The sequence below is a fragment of the Equus caballus genome, chromosome 4 (assembly GCF_041296265.1).
Source record: "Equus caballus isolate H_3958 breed thoroughbred chromosome 4, TB-T2T, whole genome shotgun sequence".
NCBI classification, from domain to species: Eukaryota; Metazoa; Chordata; class Mammalia; order Perissodactyla; family Equidae; genus Equus; species Equus caballus.
The window spans coordinates 42,183,680-42,205,224 of record NC_091687.1 but is presented as its reverse complement, the minus strand read 5'-3'; the positions used below and the strand labels follow the sequence as shown (position 1 = coordinate 42,205,224).

Here is a 21,545-nt window from a genome sequence, read left to right as displayed (position 1 = left end):
ACCCTGGGCTGCCTAAGCAGAGCATGCGAACTTAACCACTATGCCACTGAGCTGGCCCCCTTGAATTGACTATTTCTTTAAATTGCATTTCCATGTCTTTTTTAATTTCTTCTTCTTATTTTTTCCTTAAAGTTTACTTTATTTGATTTTAGTATAGCTACTATACTTCTCTTTTGGTTAGTGTTTGCATATCACTCTTTTTCCATATATTTCTTTCAAATTTTGTTTCTTTATATTTAAGGAGGGTGTCTAGTAAGCAATACACAGATTTTAAAAAATCTGTTTTGAATAATTTTGTCCTTTCATTGGAGTATATAGCCCATTTATATTTAATATAATTACTATTATATTTGTGTTTACATTTACTATATTAGGCTTGATTTTAATTTACTTCCTCTTGCCTTTGTCTCCCTCTTTTCCTCCTTTCCTAACTTTATTTGAATTAGTAAGTATATTTTGTTATTCTCTTTCTGCTTTTATTAGCTTGGTAGTAACGCATTTAAAAATATTCTTTTGTGGTTAATGTATAGATTATAACATGCACCCTTGAATTATTACTGTCTACATTAAGTTAGAATTTACCTTGAATTAGTACTTTTCCTACTTTCTGGACAATGCAAGGATCTCACAAACATTCTGATTCTATTAACTCTCACCTTTTGTGCTGTTGCTGTGATATCTATTAATTTCCATATATTTTAAATCACAGAAAATACTTTTTGCAAATCACATATGTGATAAGGGTTAATATCCAAAATGTATAAAAAAACTTATGCAACTCAACAACAACAAAACAAACAACCCAATTAAAAAATGGGCAAAGGATCCAAACAGACATTTTGCCAAAGAAGATATACAGATGGCCAACAGGCACATGAAAAGATGTTCAGTATTACTAATTATTAGGGAAGTGTAAATCAAAACTACAGTAAGATATCACCTCACAGCCATCAGAATGGCTACTATTAAAGACACAAGAGATAACAAGTGTTGGAGAGGGTGTGGAGAAAAAGGAACTCTCATACACTGCTGGTGGGAATGTAAACTGGTACAGCCACTAGGGAAAACAGTATGGAGATTCCTCAAGAAGATACGAGTAGAACTACCATATGATCCAGCTATTCCACTTTTGGGTATTTATCCAAAGAACATGAAAACACTACGTTGAAAAGGTATTTGCACCCCTATGTTCATTGCAGCATTATTAACAATAGCCAAGACTTGGAAACAACCTAAATGCCCATCAGTGGATGAATGGATAAAGAAGATGTGGTATATATACACAATAGAATACTACTCAGCCATAAAAAAAAGATGAAATCTTGCCATTTGTGACAACATGAATGGACCTTGAGGGTATCACGCTAAGTGACATATGTCAGATGGAGAAAGTCAAATATGGTGTGACTTCACTCATAAGTGGAAGATAAAGAAACAACAGCAACAAACAAACACATAGATATAGAAATTAGATTGGTGGTTTCCAGAGGGGCAGATGGGGAGGGAGGAGGGTGAAAGGGGTAATAAGCACTTGTGTATGATGATGGGTGGTGATTAGTCTTAGGGTGGTGAACATGATGTAGCCCACACAGAAACTGAAATATAATGATGTACTCTTGAAATTTATGTAATGTTATAAACCAATGTTACCTTAACAAAAAAATAAATAGAATGCTAAAAAAAAAGTATGATAAACATCAATGTGTAGTTGTAATTTAAGGACAACAATTATACGTAATTACACAAAATGAAAAATTCCTTAAACTCTAATAAGTAACTTGTAAATTATTTACAAAATTCAAAAAATCAACAAATGTTACTTTAGATTTACTTACATTTGGAACTTTTGGTGCTTTTCCTTAATTCCTATATCACAAAACTTCTATATGGATCACTTTCTTCCTAATCGAAAAACACTTGCTAGTATTTCTTTTAGCTAATATCTACATTGAATTCTCTCATTTTTGTTTTCATTTTTGAATTTTAATTTAATTAAGTTTACAGTAGCTTTGTTGAGATATAATTCATATACCACAAAATTCACCCTTTTAAAGTATGACAATTCAGTAGTTTTTATTATATTCACAGAGTTGTAAATATACTAATTTTATTATATTTACAGACTTTTAAATATTGTCTAAATTTAGAATATTTTCACGACCCCTGAAAGAAACTCTGTACCCATTATCAGTCAGTCTATGTTTCATTTCCTCCCCAGCCCTTGGTAACTGATAATCTACTTTCTGTCACTTTGATTTTGCCAACTTTCAAAATTTAGTATACATAGAATCACACAAAATATGACCAATGTGTGGCTTCTTTCACCCAGCATGGTATTTTCAAAATTTATCCATGTGTAGCATGTAGAAGTAATTCATTTCTTTTTAACCAAATGCTCTTCTATTGTATAGATATACCATCTTTTATATTGACACATCAGTTGGTGGACATTGGGAGTTTCTACTTTTTGGCAGTTATGAATAGTGCTGCTATGATCGTTCATGTACACATTTTGCTGTGGACATATGTTTTCAATTCTCTTGGATATGTATACCTAGGAGTGGAATTACTGGGTCATATATTTAGTACCAAGTTTAACTTTTTGAGGAACTGCCAAACTTTTTTCTGAAAGTGGTTGCAAAATTTTATAATGTCACCAGAAATGTATGAGGGTTCCAATTTCTCCACATACTCACCAAAACAAGTTATAGTCTGTCTTTTTATTTTAGTGATATTAATGGCTAGGAGATGGTTTCTCATTGTGATTTTGATTTGCATTTGAGTGATGATTTTGAGCATCAGGTGCTTATCAGTCATTTGTATATTTCCTTTGGAGCTGTATCTATTGAAATCATTTGCCCATTTTTAAATTGGGTTATTTGTCTTTTTATTCTTAACTTGTAAATGTTATTTATATATATTCTGGATGTGTCCCTTATGAGATACATGATGCTAATTTTTTCTCCCATTCTGTGAGTTGTTTTTTTCATTTTCTTGATGATGTTCTTTGAAGTGCAAACATTATAATTTGATAAAATCCAATTTATCTATTTTTTTCCTTTTGTCTCTTGTACTTTTGGTAGGATATCTAGAAATCATTGACAAATCTAAGATCTGGAAGATTTACACCTATGTTTCCCTCTAAAGTTTTGTAGCTTTAGCTTTAGATTTAGGGCTGCAATCCACTTTGAGTAAATTTTGAGTTAGAGGTTCAACTTTATTCTTTTGCATGTGGCTATGAGGTACCACTTTTAAAATGACTATTCTTTTCCCATCGAATTGTCCCCATTGACTTTTCTTTCTGACTTTCCATGTGAATGTTTTCTAGTTTCTCTCTTCCAGTTTACTAAACTTTGTTTTTGTCTTATCTTTTAAAGTCACGTATTGGATTCTTAATTTCAATTATTGTTTTTTCAACTATACACTTTCTACTTCATTCTTTTTAGTAGATTCCTGTTTTCTTATAAATGCTCCATTATTTTCTCTATTTTGATGAATATACTAAACATTGTTATTTTAAAGTCTCTAATTATAACTCCAGTATCTGGGTTACCTTTAGTTCTATTTCTTTTTCTTTTCTTTTTTTTTTTTTTTTTGAGAAAGATCAGCCCTGAGCAAACATCTGCTGCCAATCCTCCTCTTTTTGCTGAGGAAGACTGGCCCTGCGCTAATATCCATGCCCATCTTCCTCTACTTTATTTTTTATTTATTTATTTTTTTGAGGAAGATTAGCCCTGAGCTGACTGCTGCCAATCCACCTCTTTTCACTGAGGAAGATTGGCCCTGAGCTAACATCCATGCCCACCTCCCTCTACTTTTTTTATATGTGGGACGCCTACCACAGCATTGGCTTGACAAGTGGTGCCATGTCTGCACCCGGGATCCGAGCCAGCGAATCCCGGGCTTTCAAAGCTAAACGTGCGAACTTAACCGCTGAGCCACCGGGCCGTCCCACATTTAGTTCTATTTCTATTCTCAAGTTTTTCCACAACTTTTTTGTTATATGTTCCAATTTCTTGTTTTCTCTAGTAATATTTGATGGACTATTGCACATCCTGAATGAAAAATTGTAGAGGTCCTAGATGATGATGCCGTTCCCTAAAGACAATTTAATTTCATTTTGACAGGAAGGTAGTGATATGGCAGATCATCCTGATTAGTCAAGAGTGGAGTCTTTACTTTGATGGGACTCGTCTAGTTCTAATTTGCCTTCATTCCTAGAGCATAGCTCTTCTTTCTAGGGTATAGCCTTTCAATGGTCTTAAGTGGAATCATGAGGCGTTCCTTACATCCCCTCTACTCTAGTGAGCCCTGAATTATAATCCACCATCCTCAAGACCATACTGCCAAATCTTTGCCTATCTCTTTATTATTATCACTACCTTTGGCTAGTTTTCCAGGAGTGTTGCTTTGTGTATGCGCAGTTTTGGAGATGGCAAACTCTTTGCAGGGAAATTGCATGCAGAATTTCAGGCTCACTTTTATGCTTTTTCCCTTCTTCCTCAAGTCTTAACCCCTTTGGCTGCCCTCAACTCCAAATTCTCTCTCTTCAGCCCAGTGAGAGTGCTGCCAACCAAGTTCGTCTTTCTGTCTAGCTTCTGTTTCTCTCTGCGGCAAATCTGCAGGTGCCTTGTGGGAAAACGCAGCACAGAGGCTCCCCTCAGTGTGCTTACCTTCTCTCCAGGGCTGCTGTTTCTCAGGTCCTGCCTGCCGTCAGGACTCCCTGATGTCAGAATGTTGTTTCATGCATTTTATGGTTGATTTTGGCAAAAGGATTATTCTGATATATGCTTTTCTGTAATAGCTGGAAGCAGTTTCCCCAGCTTTCTTTGGAAAAATATACAAAGAAATCCCTACGTTTCACTGTAATGTAATTCTCTCATATCAACAAGTAATATTTTTTTTAAAAAACCAGATACTTTCCTGGTATTATAATTTAGTGTTTTATTTGTGACCAAAAGACTCGGGATCAAATAAATCCCAAGGAGAACCCCCCAAAATTATATATCAGTGCTATAAAATTTGCACAAAGATGTGATAATTTGAAATTGTAAAAGCAGGCTGGGTTTCTTTGTGCTATATATAAAAGACCTCAGCATATGTGATATGTAATATATTAAAGGAAAACTTTATTGTGCCCGTATTTTGTCTATAGTTAATATGTCAGTTACCTTTGGCATTTGATTCACTATATTTTTGTTTGTCTTAGAATGCAAAAAATATTTCAAGAATGACAATTTGTGTGGCCCAGGTCTCTTTAAAACATCTCTAATAGAGTTTGAACTCCTTGCCACATTTTTTTCTCAGTAAGTTTTCTTGAGAATTAACCAAATACTTCGTTGATCTTAGTTCTACCCAGAAACATTGTAGCACGTAGAAAAATATTTATTGACATTGCTGTTGATGACCATCAAGGTGTTTCTTCCATTGAGCATTATTTTTAATGTAATGATTGACAAAATATTTCTCTCCGTCTTTAGCTTTGCCTAAGTTTTTGCAAACTATATCTACTAAGTATCAGAACAGGAACTTAGCATTTCTGCCTACTCACTGTCATTGATACTTTGACAATTATCAAAAGCCTTGACATTTTATTATAATCCACATGAATGATAAACATTTCCTCTAAAACAGACCCTTCAACTTGACTTATAGAATTGCTGAAAGAGCTGTGACAGTTTATAAATTGTATTCAAGTAATATTTGTAATGGGAAATTTAAGACTTTAGAATAAGCAAAGGAGATTACTGTCTATATATTTAATGCAATGCTAGAGCCTTTGGGGATTATCTGAACCCTTAGGGATATGCAACTTTGTCTCTGACTGAGCTGTTTTACTACTCTGCACAGAGTAAAGTTAAGTTGTAGAAAATGGACAGCAATGCAAATAATTCTTGTCTATAGACATGCAAAGAAATTCTATCTAATGGAGGGAAAACATTTTCCCTTCTGTAGAAAAGTGAATTTCGCAAATTCATCTCAATTTTCCAGTTTCATAAGTGTGTCTTCCTTGAGGTCTCCTTGTGAACCCATTGAAATAGGCCCCTCATTTAATTAATGGGATAAATAACATCTTTGACATGTGTTAATTTTACATTTGTATGAGAGTCATGATTTTATCTTCTTTTGAAAATTATCATCTAACATAATGCTTCCTGGGGCTCAGTCACTTATGGAAACTCTTAAGGAAGGGATGAATTCAGGTGTGGATGGAATTAAGGCAGATTTGAATGGGTGGAATGATGGTCCATGAAAGTGCTTCCTTCCTCTCCAGGCTTAAGATATAAGCCCACTCAACGTAGGAAATAGGGCTAGAAGATCATAGAAGTTGCTCCAGGGTTTGTTGTTGTAGTTTGTTTGTTTTAGTAGTGCCTATACAAAACCTGTTTTTATATTAAATCTGTTACATATGCTGTAGTCATTTTTAATGTGATATGCTGTTCCACTTTTTATTTCAAAGTCTGTAGATTGGTTCCTAAACTAAAACTACCCACACTTCTGATAGCAACTATCAATATAAGAGGTATTGGAATACTAGGGGCATGAATTATTATATGTTCGCAAATCATTCTGACATAAGACAGTGTCTTAGGCCACTTATGAAATAAAATCTTCTTCAGTTCTCTACCCCTTCCCCTGAAGCAGAAATGCAAGGAGTGGTTTCCCCATCATGACTACCACACTGGTTGTCCAGGATTTCACCTCTTCTGTCTTGGGTTTAGGGTCCTGAAGTATCACCATCAGGAGGGAGATTTCCTCCATGGGTTATGCAGACAGGGCTTCAGAAGCTCTATAACCCACAAGGCATCATCACTGCTCAAATCAATAGTGAAGTACAGGGTTCTAATTAAGCCCTTTCTCGTTCTGAAAGTGCAAATCAACTGGGGTAGTAACACTCTCACTCAAGGCTCCTGCGTACTCATCTACCCTTCACCATCTGGGCCCTGGAATAGTGCTCTTGGCAGTGGTTCTTAACTAGGTCTACCCACTTATTTTGTCCCAGGCAGCAAGCTCTCTTCTTGGGCTCCAAAGCTCCCGGGGTGCCTTCTGTTCCCACCTTTCATTTACTCATCTCTTTCCAACTTCCTTTTAGCCAGGGATGGGGGGAAGGTGTAGGGAAATCCATTCCTTTCTATCCAGACTTCCATCACAGGTACTTTCTCTTCCTCAAATTTAGTTCTCTTGTTTTTTCCCCCACAATAAACTTTGATGCCTCCTTATCCTTAATGGCTGAATCACTAACAACCAAAATATTAGTTCTTTTTCTTAATATTCAAACTCTGCCCATACGCAAGGGAAAATATTTGCATTCCATTATTCTCTTCATGAAAGAAAAGAAAGAAACAATTAAATAGTTTAAGTTTGCATTTTATGGTAGTCATAAACTTGGAATTCTGCAGAAAAATACTTGATTGGGAAGCTTTAGGAGCTAGAAAAAAGACATTGGAGCTGAAAAGCTTGCCTCATTACTCTTTACTCTTAGGTTCAGAATGTGGAAGAAATACTGTACCGGTCTACAATCCCTGCAGAAACTACTTGAGGTCTGGTGTGTGTTTTGGAGTTCAAAAATTTTTACATTTCAGAATAATAACATAAATTCATATACCATGTTATCATATAACTTCTTCTAGAGGGGCCTAGGATAGCACTGCTTACTTAAAAATGTTAATTATTTTTGCCACCAACATATGAATATTCACACTCTGTGGAATAAAGTCTTTCAAAGGCTTCTTGTCAATTCAGAAGAGTTTTTGCTACTGAATGATTTCAGATGAGATCATATTTTGCTGGTGAATGAATTTAAAAGTTACTTTAGATTTTCAGAGCTTCCTGGGTGTTGCAATTGCGAGTAAGAGATTTGGACTTACATTTCTTCAATTTTAAGTGCCATCAATTATAAAATGCACTATCCATGTAATGATGGTTTTGAAAGCCAAAAAAATAAATGTTCTATTTATGGTTATTTCACATGTTTTTACCTTTTTTTTGCTATCTTAGTTGTATATATCTAATTTCATTGTGTTGTGGGCAATGAACATGGTGTGCATAGTATCATTTTTTTTGTATTTGGTTGAAACTTCCTTTGTGGGCAGCACATGGTTATTTATTGTAAATTTCTTATTTATGTTAGAAAAGAATGTTTATTCTCTGAGAGTGCATGTGTATGTATTCATATATATATGTATACATATCTACACATACACTAATGTGTGTGTATGTATGTGTATAAGTATATACATAGAAACATGTATATATTTATATCTATTAACAAATGTTGTGTTATTCACACATTGTCCACACTTATTTTGAATCTGATTGATCTTTTGCTATCTGAGACAGGCATCTTAAAGATTCCTGCTATAATTGTAAAATTATAGTTTCTCTTTGGAGTTCTGAATATTTTTTTTCTTTCTGATAAATGTTATATTGATTGGTGATTAACATTTTATGGCTTTTTATATGACTGAAGTCATTCCCTCATTTCTAATGACTTTTGCCCTAAATTCTTTTTTTATCTGACACTATCAAGTTTCTTGATAGTGCCTGGTAGAATTTGCCTGGTATGTTTTTTCCTACTTTTTAAAACCTGCCCCCATGTCATTTTGTTTAAGGTGTGTCTTATGTCTATAACACTAAATTTTTAAATAAAGGCTTAGTTTAAATTTATTTTGAGAATTTAGTCCATTCATATTATTGTAATTACTGATATGTTTAGAATTATTTCTGCTCTCATCTTGAATTTTCAATTTATTATGTCTCATTTTTTTCCCCTGATTTTCTTTTATGTTACATTAAATAAGGGGTTTTCCATTTTTTCTTCCTGTTAAATTTTTCCCCCAAACTTCGAAATAAGGCAGAATAAAGTATATCCTTTCATGTCATGCTAGGGGACACAAAGGACGATCCATAGATTGCTTTATAATCTAGGGAAATGTACCAGTGCTTAACTTTGCTCTTTACTATTTGACTAGAGTCTGGACACTTTGAAGTTACATGTTAATTTATAGATTTGTGTCTATTATAAATGATAACTCTCCCCATTTTTTTTTTTTTACATTTAGATATTTTATTTAACTATTCCCCATTTTTTTTTTTTGCCTCGTAGTATACTTTGTATTACTAAAGTATACTTTTCAAAAACGTAAAATCGTGACTCTCATAAAAAATGGTTACTTGTCAAAGATTTTATTCAACTTATTTATTAATGAGGGAACCAGTAAGATATTAAGACAAGTTCAGAGAACTTTTAAGGAGCTATGTATTTATACCTATTTAATTAAATGTTATTAGAATAAACCTTCTGGGTGAAATAGCAAACTGGTTAATGTTCTACAGGGCAATAAACCATAACTTTGAGGTTATATTTTCTAACAAAAATTATTTACATTTCCACTGGAAAAAAAAGTGCAAGTTAATATGTAAATTAAATTTGCATTTGTAAATTCACTAAATATGTAAACTCACACAGTCTGGGACCTTTAATCAATAATAAACAGTGAATCAAACAAAGTATATTTCTCTCTATTGGGGTTTGATAAACTACAGCCTGCAGGGCAATCTGGCCCACTATGGGCCAAATTCAACCATTCCTATTAGTTTGTTGTCTATGGCTGCTTTTGTGTGACAACAGCAGGGTTGAATAGTTGTGACAGAGACCCGGTGACCTGTAACATCAAGAATATATACTCTGTGGTCTTTTACAGAAAAAGCTTGCAGAGCCCTGATTTAAATTATCCCTGGGTAGATCTTGGCTCTTTGTTGACACTGAAAGGATGTGCTACCTTATTTCCAAGTTTTGGATAATTTTTCTTAATAGTATCCAATGGATCGATTTTATTCTAACATTTTCAAAATGTTTAAAAATAAAAGTTTATAAATGTTTATGTTCTTTCTGTATTTCTGAGTCACGTTTTTTTTTTTGTAAAGAATTTTTTTTTTTCCTCCTCAAAGCCCCGCGGTACATAGTTGTATATTCTTCGTTGTGGGTCCTTCTAGTTGTGGCACGTGGGATGCCGCCTCAGCGTGGTTTGATGAGCAGTGCCATGTCGGCGCCCAGGATTCGAACCAACGAAACACTGGGCCACTTGCAGCGGAGCGCGCGAACTTAACCACTCAGCCACGGGGCCAGCCCCTGTGAGTCATGTTTTTAACTTTTTAAAAATTATAGATTGATGCTTCTATTTTTCTCTGTTATCCTCACATTTTTAGCATATACTTAAACTTATATTTTATGAAGTTACTTAGCGTCTCAATTTCCACCTTACTGCTTAAAAGACGAGAATCTAGGGTTGTTGCATCCTTTTTTTTTTCTTTTTTACTCACCTGTAGTCCCTAACTACTGCCTTACTAAGACTAATTTTTCTATCATTTGGGATTGTAGTTCCAGTTTTTCATTGAAGTCAAGTTTTAAAAATAATCATTACTTGGGGGCCAGCCCTGTGGCACAGAGATTAAGTTCACATGTTCCGCCTCAGCAGCCTGGGGTTTGCCAGTTTAGATTCCCGGGTGTGGACCTACACACTGCTTATCCAGCCATGCTGTGGCAGGTGTCCCACATATGAAATAGAGGAAGATGGGCACGATGTTTGCTCAGGGCCAGTCTTCCTCAGCAAAAAGAGCAGATGTTAGCTCAGGGTTGATCTTCCTCAAAAAAAAAAAAAAAAACTTTACTTGTATGGATATAACCATGATGATTTACTAGCCCTCTATGCTTCTCACATATCACTAATTCCTTCTAATCTATTTGGAGTTGTTTGGTGTTTTGCTATTAGCAATTATTTCAAGGACGGCCAATGAATGGTAAACTGAGTTCTACGTACAAAAGTGTCTCATTTCACTTTTTGGTATAAATTTGGCTGAATACAGATTTCTGTTTTCAAAGTTATATTCTTTTAATTTAATTAATTAAAAGAATTCTTTTAATTTTTAATTTAATTCAGATAATGTTAAACTCAAATTGACACTGAGGTAAGATTACAATCCAATCCACAGAGTCCATTCAGATTTTGTCAAATATCCCAACAATGTGTATATGTATTTGCATTTTTCCCCCTTTATTGTTCAGGATAAGATGTATTTAATTGTCATGTGATTTTAGTCTCCTTCAGTCTGAAGCAATTCCTCAGTCTGTCTCTGTCTTTTATGATCTTGAGAGTTTGAAAGAATATAGGACATTTGTTTTTAGGATGTCCTTCCTGGTCTAATTGATGTTTCTTTGTGTTCAGACTTACACCTAGCATACTGGGTAGGAATACCACAGAAATGATGCTGTGCTCTTCTCAGTTTCTAATATCTGGAGGTACATAGTGTCTACCTGACCCTCTTCTGATGATGCTGACCTTGATCATGTTGGTTTCCACAAGATTTCTCCATTATAATGTCATCATTTTCTCCTTTGTAATTGTTAGGTATATTGGAAGAAGATATTAGATTATACTGATAGCCTGTTCTTCATCAAACTCAGGAGACTTAGCATCTCTTGACTATGCCCATCTAGATCAGTTACTTCTATAATGGTTTCTATAGGGTAATTTTCTATTTCCGTCTTTCAGCATTGGTTAACAGGATTTCTACTAAGGAAGAGCTTGCTTTCAGCACCCTTATATGTATGTGTGTATCAACACAGGAATTTCTATTTTGTTCACTGGGTTGTAATCAATTCCTATCATTATTTTAATGTTTAAATTGTTCAAGATTTGGCCAGGGGGGAGTCCTTCAAAGCTGGCTTCTGTGACATTGTGACATGCCCAGTTATTCTTTAAGTACCTTCTTACATTCTGGCACACCAAGATATTCCAGGGTCATCTTGCACACTTTCTTGCTCCCATCCTGAATTCAGTTATTTCCTCAAGGATCTTGAGTTCCTTTTAAAGGAAGATAGAATTTTGAAACTAAAATCTGGGCACTCACTTGTGTCCATTGTTCAATGACACTGAAGAGGAGGAGAAATAGAAGGGTTTTCTTCTTATCCTTCAAGTCTGAAATTTTACTCTGATGTTTCTAGACTTGGATTTTTTCTCATTGAATGATTTTTCTGTTAGCACTTGGTGAGCTCTTTCAACAAAGGAATCTTGTCATTTAATTCTTAGAAATTCTTTGCCTTTATTTCTCCAACCATAGCTATTTGTTTTTTGTCTTTCTTATTCTCTTATGGGAATTCTTTAAGTCAGACATTAGAACTGCTGAATCTATTTGCTATGTCTCTTAAAATTCTCTCTAGAGTTTACACCTCATTACCACTGTTTTACGTTCTGAAAAAATTCCTCAGCAATGTATTCCAGCTCACCAATTTACTCTGCAGTAGATCCAATATATTTTTCAGTCTATTTATTAAGTTCTATATTTTAATGAGTGTATCTTTCATTTTTAAAAGCTTTAACTGGTTATTTTTATTACTACTTATTCTTGTTTCATAACCACTTGTTCTTGTTTTTATGTATTTGATTAAGTTCCCTGCTTTATCTCTCCTACAGAATTAAATATTCTTTGAAGACACTTCTATTAACTCAGTTCCTCAGGTGTAAGTTCTTTCTTGTGAATTGAGGGCCTGAGTTTGTTGACAATCTTTTATGGTATTGCCGTGGGATTAGTAAATCTTATTTAGACATTCATCTTCTGTAACAGAATTCCCCTGCATATATGCTGGGCTGTGGCAGTCTCCTGCATGGTATCCTGATTGACGCCCAGTGGGGATGACATAGTTCTCCTGATACAACATGATGTGGCTATAGCAAGGGCAGGATTTTCTTTCAGGATGCGTGTCCTGACTTCTTAGCACAGCAGCTGTGACATGCTCCAGATGTAAAGGCCCCAAAGATTTCCTTTCAATAATGACCCCCAATTATGATAGCTTCCAACACAGTGGATGACTCTTAATCTTATGGCTGTGATTTTGGCTCACTGCTATGGCTGTCAGTCTTTCATTCAATGACACCTCACTGTTTCATGCCCACCAAAAGTTTCCTTTCTATCAAGACCCTTCCTTCCTTCCTTCCTTTCTTTCTTTCTTTCTTTCTTTCTTTCTCTGGTTTTATGTGTGAGGAAGTGATATCAGCATGTGTTAGTCTGCATCTTGAAACCAGAATCTATAAATAAAATTTAGTACCTGTATGTTAATAAATTTATGTAAACAATTACATTTTATCTTTCGTTTCATAAAGATTCAATCTAACTCTTCTCCATATTTGGAGTCTTAGGGCTCTTCGAATCATTCTCTCCCATGGGCAGTCATATACTATAAACGGAAAATACTTCCTAGAAGACTAACTTCTTTAACACATTTGGGTTCGATACTCTGATAGTATAACACGGGAGAGCACTGGGATTTTGTCTGCATTTCCTATTGGATTAAACTCATACTTTCTTTTTATTTTTAATTGAATTATGTATTTCTGGAAGTTAAATGGCTTCTCTTGAAAGTCAGCCAAAGATTTTGACAGATAGCTCTTTGGGGCACCAATCTCTCCTAGCTTTGAAAATTTGATGATCTATTAAAAAGATCTGGCAATTTCTATTGCGTTTGTTGCTTTGCCTGATTCTGCCAGGTAATCTTTACCTTTTCTTATCACAATATTGTTTCATTTCAGTGCTGTTTCATGATGTAATCATTTTGAAAGAATTTTAAGTTAAAAATTGGAATCTGAATTTAAGTCAACAAGCAGCTGCAAAGTGTGGGACACCTAATGCCAAAAACGGGATCACAACTCCATGGCAAGATTCCTCCTTTACTTGGGTAAGTTTGTCTGTGGGCAGGCAATGCCAGCTGTATCACAACTTACTCCTGAAAGTTTCTTTGGACACAAAGTGTGAAAAAAAGTATGCTTTAGTCAAGGAAATATGATATTTTTGTTAAATATCTAATATACTATATTAAAGAGTAGAAACAAAAAGGTTATGGTAAAAAGAAGCAACCCAATTGGTCTCTGTATCAGATAGATCTCCTCTGATTGCATGGGAAAAGAAAGTTAACTCCAAATAGCTTAAGAAAAATAATATATTGGCTCTTGTAACAGAAAATCTAGGGGTTTAATACAGGACTCAAATAATATCATCAGGACTTAGTTTTGCCATCTCTCTCCAGTCTATTATCCCCTGTGTTGGCTTCAAGTTCAAGCCAGCTCTTGGCCTAACTTCTCCAAGGTTCAAGTCCAGAGGAAAAGAGAGAAACTGCCTTCTCTGGCAGTTTCCACACAAATCCTTGGAGCCATTGTAATGTGACCAACTTGAGTCATGTGGTCCTTGACTCAATCTTTAGGGGATCTGTTGCTCTGACTAGCCAGGGACCTGGATGGTGTGCCACTCAAAATACACAGATTGAGAGTTGGGGGTGAATAAATAGTTTGCTAAGGAAAAGTGGAATTTAGCTTAAAGAATCAGGAGACGGATACTGGGTAGTCAAGAACAACCACAAAATGTTTTAAAGATATGATTGGATATGGAAGATACAGAGAGAACAGGCTAAAAACTCCCAACTGTAGAGAGTCTGAAGGTGGCTGTGAGTTTCTATTTGATTACAGAATGTATTAATTTATAAAAATTTTTAAAGGTCTCTAATTAGTCTTCTGTCATCAATCTTACATAATAATTCTATTCTTATATATAGACTAAGGAAAATTTATTTAGGATCAAACTGAAAAAAAAAGAAAGGAAAGAAATATATGGGAGTAAAATAGAAAAAGTAAATGTTTCCTTAATTGATCCAAGTGCACCTTAGACTCTTTTTATTTATTATGATGACCCGGAAAGCTTTAATAATTACATTGCTCCACTTAGTTCTGGTGAGTAGGGAACAGTAGTAAAAAAATTCTGTTTGCTAGAAAACTAAGGGTAAACCAAACTGTATTGTTTGTTGTTCCCATAAATCCGGGATACGGAGTGCTGCTGCTGGTCAGAACCCAATTTTTCCTGTTTACTGAGCCATTTGGTAGCATAAATACATGTAAAATGTGCTTATAGAATGGTATTCTAGCCTCAGAGCTGATCTCTTACACCTTCTTCTGAGATCTTAAACGGATAACAATGGAACAGCAAGAAAATCAGGAGCTACTTCCTTTTCTAACCAACAACTCTCTTCGCTTTTCCCTGCCACTCTGCCCCCACACTCACACCGTGGGACCAGATAAACCGCAGAACTGATTTGTTCTTCCCTCGGGTCATAAGATCGTAACTATGCTCCAGGATTATCTGTCTTTCAGTTTCACTAAGGCTTTTGCAGTAATAAATGTGGTCTATCTTAAGAGTATGTGCACGATAAAAGGAAATTCTGGAGGACTCTAAAGAAGCCCTAGGAGCAGTCCCTGCAACTGTGGAAAGGGAGCTTCTTTGGGGGAGGTGTCCTTCCTCCACATTTTTGGTGGAGTGGCTAACACAAACCAGGTGTTGTTCAGTGTATAGATTTAACCTAGCCGCCTCAGAGCGCATCCCCTTCTGGGCATGTGTGTGTGAGTGACCTGAAGATGCTCCTAGAATCCTTCCCTCCTCCAGCTCATGAGAGAATGAATAAATAAAGACTTGGCAGCCGTCTCACAGAGGCTGCTGACACCTGCTCTGGACAAATCCCAGGCAGTGTGCTTTCTGTCTTCATTGCATGCTCTGCACGAAGGACTAAACTTTGTTTATCTTCCATCCAGCTAAAGAGATTATATTTCATGGCCAGCTGGTTCCTTTTGAGGCAGAATTTGCCCCCTTAAATATAGTACGTACTTGTCTAGGTAAATGTTTAAGTTGTTTAACAAAGAACATAAAACTACTTTTTCTTGGTAGCTTTTTTTCACTTTTCATTAGTCTAGTAGGAATTATTCATGTTTGTTGACAAAGTTTTTGATTTGCTCCCCCTCTCAGAACAGTATGGAAAGACCAGATATTTTATTAGTGTAGAAGGAACTCTTTCTACTTTATCATTATTCAGAGCACTGTCCTCTTGAGGCTGTGAATAAGATCATGATAGATCTAGAGTTATTGGCTTTCAATTAATGTAAACAGTCTCAACTAATTTTGGGGAGAGGTTTTTGTCCTTTTGGTGTATTTCCCTTTGATGGTATATAGTACTTTCCATACTCACCTTGCTCACGATAGCCTTGTGTGCTTAGAATAAAAATCTTAAGTCACAGTGAAAAATCGTAAGCAGTATATCTGTTTCTAAAGATCCATAAACATCTCCCAAAGCCCCGCAGTAAATAAGCATAGCATCTATTGCAGCACCTTGCACACAATATGCATTCTGTCTAGCTTATTATTTGAGTGAAAAGACGTAAACAGTTTTGAATTATCTGTGTTGCTATTCCCAAATCAAAAATGGATCGAAATATCAGCTCTTTTCATAAATCTTCCATTATGGGTTATTTTGATGTTCATGCTGCTCATTTTCACGGAGCCCTAGCCTGCCAACGTGGGCTGGATCCTCAGGAATGCAGTGGACTCAGATGTGACAAAGCTTCAGACTGTTTCATTATGGCCAGCTTACCTGGTTTCACATAAAAAAGGGAGCCTAGAAGTGTGAGTCCCTGAAGATCAGAAAGCAGCCACCATGAACTAAGCTAAATGAGACACCTCTGATTTTTTGGGCATGACTGAGAAACTGATGATGCCACAGCTGTGTAGGGAGAATGCGTCGCAGAACGGAGTCAGGCTGTCTAGGTTCAAGAACCAGATCTTTCCAATTCCTAATGTGTCCTTTTGGATAAACTATTGAACATCTCTAAGCCTCAGTTCCCTCACTTCTAAAATGGAGATAATAATAGCATCTAACTCACAGGGTTGATGTGAGGATTAAATGAGATCATGCTACTAAGAGAGCATGGGTCAGAGCCCGGCACCGAATAAGCAATAAATGTTAGCTGTTAAGTCCTGTCTGCCATAGCTACTCCTTGACTGTCAACTACTAACGCTCTTGGAATCTGCAGTGCTCGTTCTGGCACTTGATCATGGGTTAATTCATCTATCATCACCTGTTGAGGTGATTTTAATCCCCCTCAGATTGCTGAATGTGGCTCACATAGGGTTTAAGAGGGAGAACTGCCCATTTTAGTGCTGCTCATATTAAACAGTAAATGATAAATATTTACTCAAAGCTCTAGGTCAATACCAAAAAAGCTAAAGGAATCTTGTGTTCTGTTAATGGAGAAAAACTGTCCAGCTTATAGAAACCCTGCTTTATTCCTCAGTGCTAGAATATTGAGTTTGAATATGGGAATCTACACTGTGAGAACGACATTGACAACAAGAAGCAGGTCAAGGAGGGTCTGAAAAGCAGGAGAAATGGTTGAAAAGACTGGATGGTACAGGGGATGAGAATGTCTCTTTCTTTGGTGGTAGGTGCTGTTGGAGAGGTTTGCAGTTTTTAGATTTCTAGATACAGTCAAGCTTTAATATGAGTCCCGGAGCCTGGACTGGGGGTAGTTACCATCCAGATGCACCACACTTTAGAATCCTTACTCTTGCAGCTACTGTGGCTTTGTTTCTAGGTCAGCTTTATTGTCCTGGTTTTTTTTTTTTTTTTTTTTTTGAGGAAGATTAGCCCTGAGCTAACATTTACCACCAATCCTCCTCGTTTTTGCTGAGGAAGACTGACCGTGAGCTAACATCCAGGCCCATCTTCCTCTACTTTATATGTGGGATGCCTACCACAGCATGGCCTGCCAAGTGGTGCCGTGTCTGCACCCGGGATCCGAACCAGTGAACCCCAGGCCAACGAAGCGGAACATGTGCACTTAACTGCTGTGCCACCGGCCTGGTCCCCTGACCATTTTTTTTTTTTCCCCAAATAGTTGTCCCTAGAGGCTCCTCAGTCTTTATGAGCTTGAGGGAGTGCCTACCACTTTGCCAGAGGGTCTCAATACTGCTGAATCCTGAGTCAAACTCTTACTATGCCCTTCTCCCCTGGGCTTAGGAAGTTCCAGAGCTGTGGAATAGAAACAGGTGGGAAATTGGAATTAAAATTGCAGATAACCAAGGGACTAGGATTCATGGCTGGTAAGAGAGGACTGGGTTGGACAGAGAGTATTCAAAGCCCCATCTGTCTCAGCGCATGCAGTTGTTTTGAAGACAAACTCTACAACTTTGCTGCTAAGACTCCTCTCAATTTTAGCCTGCCTCACACTTCAAAGATTCCCTCTCTCTCTCAGGTAATTTTGCCCTCTCTCTCTCAGGTAATTTTGCTATTTAGTTTATTTTGAGTTACCGGTGCAAAAAAGAGTATGGTGAGCCAGCCCTCATGCCCTAGTAGCTAAAGTTTGGCACTTTCGTTTTGGCAGCCCAGGTTTGTTTCCCAGTCATGGAACCACACCACTTGTCTGTTAGTTGCCATGCTGTGGCCATGGCTCACATAGAAGAACTAGAAGGACTTACAGCTAGAATATACAACCACACACTGGGGCTTTGGGGAGGGAAAAAAGAGAGGATGATTGGCAACAGATGTTAGCTCAGGGCGACTCTATCTCTGAAAAAAAAAGAGTGTGATTTCTCTACAAAATAAAAGAAATTGCCATATTTATAGTATGTTTGATTTGGAGACTGAGTATATAAATATGTAGATCAAAACTATCAGTGAAAGTGCCAAGAACTGCTTTCTTTCATGATCTGATGTTTGGGATTATTGAATTTCACTCTTAAAAAACCAATTACTTTGATTTTATGTTCATTTTTGTTTCTAAAATCAGAGATAAGTGCAATTTCAGACTGCTATTTGCAAGTACTTGCCTGTGCTGATTCTCCTGCCCTCGCAAGCCTTCTACCGGCACCACTGCCTGTAACTCTAGTGGTGGCTAAGCTACGTGTTCTGATGTTTTGCTGATAATTCACATTTGCTGTTTTCCCATCACAATTACATTCTCCATGACTTTCATTTTGTTTTGTTTTTCAGCAATAGTTGTAATTCATGTAGTCGTAGGATATTTGTTTGATGTAAACTCTTAGTCCTATCTGGAGATATTTAAAACACTGTGATCTTTGCAAGAACACGAGGAATGATATTTAACACAAAGCTTTTCTTTTCACCGAGCCCACATTAAGCCAAGGTAATTTCGTTCCATTTTGTGCAATGTTCTCACTTGTGATTATTCCTGCAGGTTTCTCCTTTTCTTTTTTTAATGACAACAACTAAAGGGCAACAAACAGCTGCTGGAGTTACGGTTGTCAGACATTTTAGATAGTTTTCTTCTTTGCATGAAACAGTCCTATTGAAAATACCAGGTCGTGTATATGTTGAGATTGCCACCCGCTGGTGAAATAGAGAATTTCCATTTTAATGAGTAATTTAAGAAAACATATTTGTTTTCTGTTTCCAGAGTATGAGTTTGTACGTTTAGGTTCTTTAAAATTTCAGACTTCATTAGAAAAACAACAAATTTCATTGCTATGAAACAATTTAGAGCTCCAATGGAAAAATTAAAAAGTCATCATTATGAAATCACTTAAAAACCTTTATTTACCTGTCTTGTAGCCTCGACAAAGGGGGGAAGTGAAAAAAAATCATGGAATTAAATATGCCAAAGCGCGGTCAGCGGTTGCTGTTGAATACTAAGATTAAGAGGGAGCAAAATAATTTTTGTTGCTTCTTTACACCTTTATTTAGTCACATTTTTTTTTGTCCACAGAAAGCTTGTATTGCTTTAAAAGAAAATATAAATCTGAAGAGGAAAAATAACTATATGTGTGTATATGGATCAAAATGTAAGTCTTCAATAACAGGACTTTATGGGGTGTTAAAAAAAGCACCGCCCTAAATCAGTGCCACATTAAACTAGACACACACAAAAGGAGCAAAGGCGCGGAGACTGAACTGCAGCTTTCAGCACTCCACTGGCACAAATTTTAAATTCAAATGCAGACAGAAGAATTTATTATGTGATAAAGATGCCATTTCAAGTTCACGTGCAAGGGTGCTTGGCTACCTCACATCACTTGCCAAATAAATTCCAGATGTGAAAAATTAAAAATATAAAATGAAACAAATTAAAAACATATAAATAAATATTTAGGTTTAGCATAAAAGCAAAGGAAAAAATTGTAAAGGAAAATGTTGAAAACTTCTGTGTATGAATATTGCCATAAAAGCAAATGATAAACTGGGAAAAATACTTGTAGCATAGACAACTGGCAAAATAAGTAAGACATTTTTTAAAAAGTCTATGAGCATTTGAAAAAGAAAGTTTCATCTTATTACTAATCAAAGGATTGCACATTTTTTTAAGATGAAAAATTCAGCTATACAATTGACAATATTTTAAAAAATTTATTACACTCAATGTTGTCAAAAGTACTTCGTAGTATAGAACTATTCTGTTATTTAAAATTATTTCTTTAAAAGATATTCAATAACATAGAAAAATGTTCATATCAAATTCAGATTACAAATAGAGTTTAAATAATAATCCAGATTTATCTCTCTCTCTCTCCAGAAGGATATTACTCGAAAGTTTTAATAGTGACTATTTGTATTACCAGAGTTATTGATGATAATTTCCTTCTTCATTCATTTCTGTATTTTTTAACTTTTTGAAAATGAAACATTGCAAACGTATAAAATACTCATTAAAATTCCTTTAAAATTAGGGTATAAAATAATACATGTAGTTTGATTATTATTTTACTAAAAATAAAAGTGTGTGTGTATATACGCTGCTCTCTATTTGTAATTCATATATGTAGATTAAAATTATTTCAGAGTTGTGATAGTGGTTATTTGTATGGTCATTTCTATGGTTATAGGTGATTATTTTCTTCATCATTCATTTTATAATTATTTTACTACTGATAAACATAAATATGCATTATATATATTAAGAATCATCTTTAGGAAGATATTTAATGACATGGAAAAATGTTCATGAAGACTTTAGTTATAAAGAGGGAAAAGTATGTGCAGTAGATGCAGTTTGTTGACAATTTGATAGAAGTAGAAGCATGTATCTATTTTATTCATACATGTATATAAACAGATTTTTAAAAACTTGGAAGGGCATGTTCTAAAGTTTTAATTGTGATTATTTATAATACTATGGATATAGTTGATAGTTTTCTTCTTTATTCATTTTAACTTTTTTAACAAGAAACAATAAAGTCTGTATATATATATATCAAATATATACATCAAATTTTATATTTTAAATATGTGCAGTTTACTTGGTGCTGATTATACCTCAATAAAGCTGTTAAAAATATATAGTATAAAACTGTGCTGTCTAATAAAAAATAGAAACTCTCATCTTTTCTTTCTGAAAAGAAAATATTTTAAAAATGCAGTTTTCACTTTTTATTAGTTCAGTATTCATGTCATCCCATTTGTAGGTATGTAGAATACTCAAGACATTTAAAAATATTTCTTCACTGGCATTTGGCAAGTAATGAATTAGCGTGTTAAACCAGTTTACACGAATTTGGATCTGCACATTCATTTCTATGGTGGGAGGGTGGGGAGAGTGGGGTAGAATATTTCCACTTATCAGGATATGTTAGTCCCGAAGAGGAAATTAATGTCATGTGCAAGGAGCCAACTACTTGTGGAAACATTTAGCTGTTTTTTCATCAAAAGAAGATGATTTCTTGTG

At 35.4% G+C, this 21,545-nt stretch overlaps 1 long non-coding RNA gene across 1 annotated transcript in view; it reads left to right on the top strand.

Moving 5' to 3' along the window:
- Positions 1-21,160, top strand: part of LOC138923898 (uncharacterized) — a 37,438-nt gene extending 16,278 nt beyond the window's left edge. The window contains exons 3-4 of the long non-coding RNA XR_011438183.1: positions 13,587-13,732; positions 19,593-21,160. This is a non-coding gene — a long non-coding RNA (uncharacterized lncRNA). The remainder of the gene's footprint in view (positions 1-13,586; positions 13,733-19,592) is intronic.
- The last annotated feature ends 385 nt before the right edge of the window (positions 21,161-21,545 follow it).